This window comes from Alligator mississippiensis, chromosome 3, assembly GCF_030867095.1.
Source record: "Alligator mississippiensis isolate rAllMis1 chromosome 3, rAllMis1, whole genome shotgun sequence".
NCBI classification, from domain to species: Eukaryota; Metazoa; Chordata; order Crocodylia; family Alligatoridae; genus Alligator; species Alligator mississippiensis.
In genome coordinates this window covers 196749793-196757244 of record NC_081826.1, presented here as the reverse complement: position 1 = coordinate 196757244, position 7452 = coordinate 196749793, and the positions used below count along the sequence as shown (strand labels likewise).

General features: G+C 40.2%; 1 long non-coding RNA gene across 1 annotated transcript in view; it reads right to left on the bottom strand.

The window, feature by feature from the left end:
- Positions 1-6612: 6612 nt before the first annotated feature.
- LOC109280783 (uncharacterized) overlaps positions 6613-7452 on the bottom strand; it is a 56061-nt gene continuing 55221 nt past the window's right edge. Inside the window, exon 4 of the long non-coding RNA XR_002087197.2 lies at positions 6613-7235. This is a non-coding gene — a long non-coding RNA (uncharacterized LOC109280783). The remainder of the gene's footprint in view (positions 7236-7452) is intronic.

The following is a 7452-nucleotide window of genomic DNA, read 5'->3' as shown; positions in this document are numbered from 1 at the left end:
TGGAGAAGATGTCATTTAAAACAAGATTGGCCAAAACACTAAAAAATATTATTCAGGAGAGGGAACACTACTACATTACTACATATTAGACTGTTACCTAATACAAGTACGTTTTGTCCATGTTTAAGTTCTATGATTCTGTGAACGTGATCTAATCTGTTACATTGTTGACTAAGATTGTACATTGTTTTAAATATAATGCTGAGTAAATTAATTCCTGATGACTACCAGATGGCCTACGTGTTGACTCTTAATCCAGTTTCTGGTACTGAAACCACATCACAAGTCCAATGCCACAAATAGTGGTGATTTTTCTTTCAAAAGCAAGTGGTAAGAAGGTGTAATGAAGCAAGATCAGGGCCCTGAGCCCAAATGCTAGGGAAGTTCATCCCATGAGGCTGCAGGGAAGCAGATGCCACCTGCAGCAAGCACCGATCAATACCCACAGCCCAGCTGGTGCTATTGGCTAGAGACAGACTTTACACATAAACTGGTATAAATGACCAGAAACTGGTTTAAACCTGTAACAGAACAGATGTTCAGTGAACACAAACCGATTTGAAAATGGCTGAATCAGTTTAGGATAAACCTGATTGAATATAGTATCAGACTTAACTGATTTGGGTCAAATCAGTTTATGCAATGTCTGTCCCAAACCCCTTGCTGGTTTAAGACAAATCAGACACTCCCAGCATCCTGGCATGCTCTCTGGGCTGGGCAGGGCCCTCTGCTCCACAGCAGGGCTGGCCTTTCTCCTCTGCTCCCTGGCGGCAGCTCCATCCGGCATGACTGTGGGCTGCTGCCCACCCCCGCTGATACTCCCTGCTAAGAGGGAATTCCCCCCTCCCCTCAGCCTTGGGGAAAGGTGTCTGTGTATTAACTAGCAGACCACATGCTGGCTATGGTCATGCTGAATCAACAAGTAGAATCAACAGGTAGCTGGTAACGTCCCTCTGTTGTTTTCTTAATGGGATGATAAACACTGAGTTAGGGTGATAAACACTGTTATCAATTCCCTGCTGGGATAATCAGAGCATCCTGCTGGGGCCTGGCCATACCCCCCTCCCCTCTAGCTCAGTGCTATGCAAGGGAAGGCAGGGCTATTCTATCACCCCCCAGCTTTGAGCCTGAGCCACTGCAGGGATGTGTTGGTATTTCTAGAACATTCATGAAGTTACAGAGTGATTCAGTCTAGCCAGGTTAGACTAACCTGCAAAGATTGAATCAATTCAGGCACAGGCATTTTGAAAGTCTGTCCCTAGCCAATAAGACAATCAGGGCAGCCATTCCTCTGAGGCCACAAGTAACAAGCTCTAACAGCTCCAGCCTTTAAAAGCTAGACGCAGCCTGGAGTGTTCTGGGCAGACTGAAGAATTTCATCACAATCTCCACATGCTTCCTTTCTTTCTCTTGACAAATCTCTGGTCCTTACTCTGGCTTTGGCTCCTGGTTCTAGTGTTTCTCCTGACATATCCTGATTCTGGCCTGGTTCCTTTGCTCTCTTAATTCTGGGAAATCCCTAGGAATCCAGCTCCTGGACTTTACCCATCTCTCAGGTGACTGCTCTTGACTGCCCATGACTTGTTCCTAACAGAATGGGACCACTCTTACCAATTCAGTTAATAACTTCAGCTCTGGACTGTAGACACATCAATGCCTTAGAGGGGCAGGGTTGGAAGCATGCACCCTTACTACCTCTGCTGAACCTCTTTCTATCAATAACCATGCTAAAAGGAACAAGAAGCTCTATAGCTATTGACTTGACACCTTTTAGGAGCCCTAAATTCACACAACATTTAAAAGAAGAGAAAAAGAATACTGAGCGGATGGCTTAGATTCCAAGAAATGCAGATTTCTTAAATTGTTCAATCTGCATTACTTAATAGAGCAGGGAACCAATTAAGAGCAGTCCCCTATTCAGTTTAATTAGGCTAACTACAGGTAAGGGAATCGTATGGTATAGGGAGGAGCATTAGATGCAAGAATCTCTCTTGTATCTCTTTCATGTCTTACTCCTCCACTGTGACAGTGTTAAAGATATCTAGTACTTGACTTTCACCCTTTTAATGCTGAAAGTTTAAACCACACACACGCGTACACACATACTTTACATTAATAACACATTAAATTGTATATCCCAGGTAAACTATGCCCAGATGCTAGAAGGAATGGAAGTGAGACAACTGACATACTATCTTTCTTCCAGTTAACCATAGTGACAAATTATGTGTAAGTCTTAACTCCAACCTTACTACATATAAACATTTTGCATAAAGCTATGTAGCTGCTTTCAAAATGACCAGATATTAACGCTTCATATGAAAGTTGAACTGCTTTCTAGATGCTAAACTTTGGAATATGGCCAAACATAACAAGATTATGAGAAAAATATAGAAAGAAGCTTTTTCTTTGCAAAGGTTTTCATCAAGCTGCATGCTACATTCTTGGTATGTGGCTCTAATGTTTTCTATTTAACAGAAAATCAATGTTCTGATACTTCCATCTAAGTTTCTCTGAATCTGCAGTCTGTAGAGATAGATGCTTGGCTTGTTAGATAAAGAGAGAAAACAAGGTATAGACATTTCCAAACTGAAAAAGGGTGCATGAGAGGAAGTGAACACACAAACAAGAAAGGAAAAAAAAAAATCAAGTTAGAGAAATCCAGGGAAAATGATTAAATCATTCCACAACACTTTTTAAATATACAACTGGTACCTGTGCAGGTTCAAAACAAAAGGATTATTTTTAGCCATTTAGATACACAAGGTTGGTTCTCATTATTGGAATATCAGAGTGCCTCACGATCTTCATTTATCCTCAGAACCCCCTTGTCAGGTAAAGAAGTGCATGAAAGACAAGGACCCAAATTAAGGTTTTGAGGCACTTAACTCACATTGGTTTCAATGGAAAATTGCCCGAGATCACAAAAGGAAGTCAATACCAGAACAAGGAACTGAACATGTTTGTCCCAGGTCCCAGCTAACAAGCTGCTGTCTGTTACTTCATCTCTGAGTCCAGAACTCTTTCCCACCTGTATATTTTTCTAAGCACCTAGCAAATTGGCCTACATAAGGAGCAAGGAGCAGCACACAAAACATAAAAAATATTTCCCAGAAACCAGAAGACTCTTGAAATAAATGGTATGCTGTTTTATTTAAAGGATGCTATATAAGAATTATTTAATAGACATCAAAGGCACAGTTTCTGGGTTTTTGAGAAAGGGCCTAAATTAGAGGACACCTGATTATCTCTCATGGTCTTCACTGTACAATCATTTGCACACTTATGCATGCCACACATACCAGTAGGCAACTGACCTTGGTCTTAATTTATTTTATTTTATTTTGCCTCTTTTTATCACAATGTTGTTCATTTGTAAATCTTTGGGGAATCAAATTTTGAATCCTTTTTATATTCATTTGATACTAAAAACCAAAAAAATCCCCAAGTTCTTAATACTGCTTCTGAACAATATGGAAAAAATGAAGACACAAACAGACAAGGAAAAAAAATCCAAAATAAAAACAGCAAGCTACACTTCATAGATTTTTTTGAAACTAGGAGGGGAGATTATAATTATCTAATCTGATATCCAGCATAACACAGGCAATAGATGCTCATCCAGACTGGGCTTGTCTCTCTTTACTGTTATAGTTAACATGCAAGTCATTGAGTACTATATAGAGATACTAGCCAATTGCATGTCAAGAATGACTGGGGGTGGGGGAGGGAGGATGCCCCACCCAATGCCACCCCACCCAATGCTCTATGCTGCCACCTCTCTGTCTCTGACCCCATGCCCCCCCTCCCCCCCATGCCTTGCCCACCTGCTCCGGTCTGGTCTGGGCCCATTGCTTCCCCCCATTCCCCCTCTGCCTCCAAGGAGCAGGGCTGGAGAGGGGTTGAGGCCAGTGTCACTGGCCTTGCCCGCTCACCCACCCACTCTGGCTCCTCAGTCCCCTCCATCATGGTGCGGGAATCAGGCAAGCCGGGAAGGCCCCATTCCCCTCCCCCTGCTCCCTTCTCCCCCCCACGCCATGTTGGGTCTGGGCTCATTTCCACCTGCTCCATCCCCCTCTGTCTCCAAGGAGCAGGGATGGGGTGATGGGGGGGGGCGAGGCCAGCACCACTGTCCTTGCCTGCCCACTCTGGCCCTGCTGGGGGATGGCAGGGACAGTGCTACCATGACAGTGGGGACTCAGGGGTAGGGGGGCAAGGGCAATGGTGCTACCCCCACTCCACCCGCTCTGGCTTCTCTGTTGCTGCCGCCTGCAGGAAGCAGAGCTGGGGTGGGGAGGGGCATGAGGCCAGCAGCACTGGCCTTGCCCCCCCTGCCCCTTCAGTTCCATTATGGTGGCGCATTGCCGCCACTACTTCCTGTCCAAAATGTTGTTGGAACACTCTGATTGGTTGTTTCAGATAACCAGAGTGCAAATAAAGCATTACAGACAGACAGATAGACTAGGCCTTTTATATTATTAGATTAGATAAAAATAGATATAGATAGATATAAATATATACATATATCTATATATTGATATCAATCTATATATATCTAAAGAGGGATATACATATATAGATAGATAGATTAGATATAGATATAGATTGTCTATAAAAATTATATTATATATACATATATATGTATATAAATATATAATATAATTTTTATAGACTATCAATCTATATATATATATATATATATATATATATATATATTCTCTCTCTCATATATATATGTGATCTTGGACCTTGTAAATCCCTCTTTATATCTATCACTTGATAGATAGATGTAAAGGGGGATTTACAATGTTCAAGATCATAAGATGCCATTGGCATGGAATTAGGGCTTTTTGATCCTGCTAGCAAAGGTGAGGTAAATTTGACACTATGCTAGTTCTTTCTCCTTTGGTTATGCTGCCAGAATGAAAAATTGATTTATTAGAATGTAGACATGGGGTACAAGGTCACCCTAGAATCCAAGTTGTCACTTTATTTCTTAGTTCTGAAACATTTCTTTGCACTTCCTACACCTTCCATTTTGCATATTGCATAATTGTGCAATTCTGCCCCTTCTCCCATTTAAGGGAGTTTCAATTGGAGCAAAATTCAGGTCTATGTTAGGAACACAGAAATCACATCCATCAATGCTATTGGCTTTGGCATGCTCCTGGCTCTTCTACTTCACTTCCAGATCCATGGTAACTTTCAAGACTCTTCATGGGAAGATTTTAATACATTGTATAGACCTTCAGCTGTCATTGAGTCCTGTTTTTAAGTATGATTTCCATTTTATACTGTATGCTGACCCAAATTGCTGAGAAAAGTTAGATAACTAAAAACACATAATATAGGTCATAACTGCTGCCTCCTTATACACAAGTGAAAAAGAAATTGCACAACTGGAAATAGTGGTTCACTATATGCCTGTATACTGAAGCTGACATCAGTTGACACAGATAGACATAGGACTATGTTGCAAATCCACCTTTAAATTTATGACACCACTGAAAATATACATTCCTTTCCTAAATGTTTTTTAATTAAAAATTTTAATAATCATATTAATCACACTTAATCATGTAATTAATAATGTAGAGCTTGGTTATATTTAGAAGTTTAATAAGCATATACCCCAAAAGTTTAAAATGGAAGAGATCAACACTTTTATGTAAGACAAAAATGCAGAAGCAGAAAGTTTATGCCCAGACCCATACTAATATTATATTTTAAACACCAATTCAAAATCAGCATGCACTGACACGTCACACTTCCAAACTACTGAAGTCAAAGCATGGGTCTTAGAAGGAAAAATAGCCTATTCTATATGGAATGAACTGTGAAACAATGAAAAATATGAAAGAAATGCCTTATGCTGAAATATGCTTTGAATCTACCACTAAATTGATCTAGGGTATTGTAAATGAGAATAAGGATCTGTAATCCCCAAGAAAGACATCCAGATGCACATCAACAACATTCAACATTTAGAGGGCAGCTGGTAAACTGGATTGTATTCCTTTTGAAAAGGCACTATGACGCAGTTGTTTATTCAGCAAAACAAACTGTTCCCTGTGTCCGTTAACAAGGCTGGCTTTGTGCAGCACAGACTTCTGCAGTGCTGACTCCTGTTTGGAACCATTTCACACTAATTAGAAATAAGAGAAAAGCCTGTGTTCATAAACAGTCCAGCTCAAAACCTCTTTCAAACCACTTTTTTCTGAAAATCAACTCAGTTGTAACCCTGCATGAATAATAGTTTTGCACAAACAATTTGGCGAAAATATATTTTTAATAATTGTCATCTTGCTGTGCAAAACAGTGATGCAAATTTTACAGAACAGTACTAAACCACATGAAATGTTTGGCGTTGAAATACTGCACAGTCTTGTTTTCTAAGGCTAGATCTATAATGATTTTGATCTATTTAGTAGCATTGGGAATAAGTGACAAGTAAAAGAGTTACTGTCAAGAAAAAACAACATCAAATAATTTAGCAAGGCACTAAATGTATACTTTATTTCCATAGTTACCCTAATTATGACTGACATTATGGAATACTTGACAATCAAAAAAGATAAAGGAACTCCACATGCATTTTCACTTAGAGACCAAAAATAAAATTGAAGACCTTATTATACATTTGTAACAGTAAAAGAATGCATATTGAATTATTTAAATTCAGACTGGATAATGTTATAGAAAATATTTATTGGGGACCAGTTTTATAATGGTAGGACGCACTAGGTTTTGTCCATTTTTAATGTCTGTGCGTAGCAGCCATATAGCTGCAAGCGATCCCAATAAACTCCATTGAGCTACTTTTTTAATTGACATCCACTGGGTGCATCTAGACATGCACCGGACTGCACAGTTGTTACTGCACAGTCATTTAGTACTTGCTTAAGCATTTAAAAACCAGTCATATGTGTGCTGCCATTTTTAAACCAGTCTATGTGTGCTGAACTTCTGCTTAAGCAAGTAGTGACTGCTCAGCAACTGGTGTTACTGTGCACTCCTGAAGCCATGTGGGTTTTTTCCCATGCTACCGTGCAGTAACGTCAAAATCATGGTTTGTGCCCGCTGATGCTATGTAGCCGTAGCAACAAGCTACAGCTGTGGTGATGTAGCCACTCAGGTAGGTGCATCCAGAGTAGCAGAAGTGAGTCTTTTGTTTACATTCAAGCTAGGTACAAACATTCAAAAAGCCCGAAGTGGCATCAAAGTTATGCGGTTTTCTGTAAATGGAGCAGATTAGATCGGAAGTGAGCAGAACACACATTTGCCCTTTGGTGCGGGGGGGTAGGGGGGGTGCAAATCTTAGACTTGGTTCTGCCATTTTTAAACTAGTCTATGTTTGCTGAACTTCTGTTCTGTTACAGGTATAGACTGGTTTATAATCACTTATACTGGTAAAAGTATAGTGTCTGTACCTGACCTTAGTGGTAAACTCTA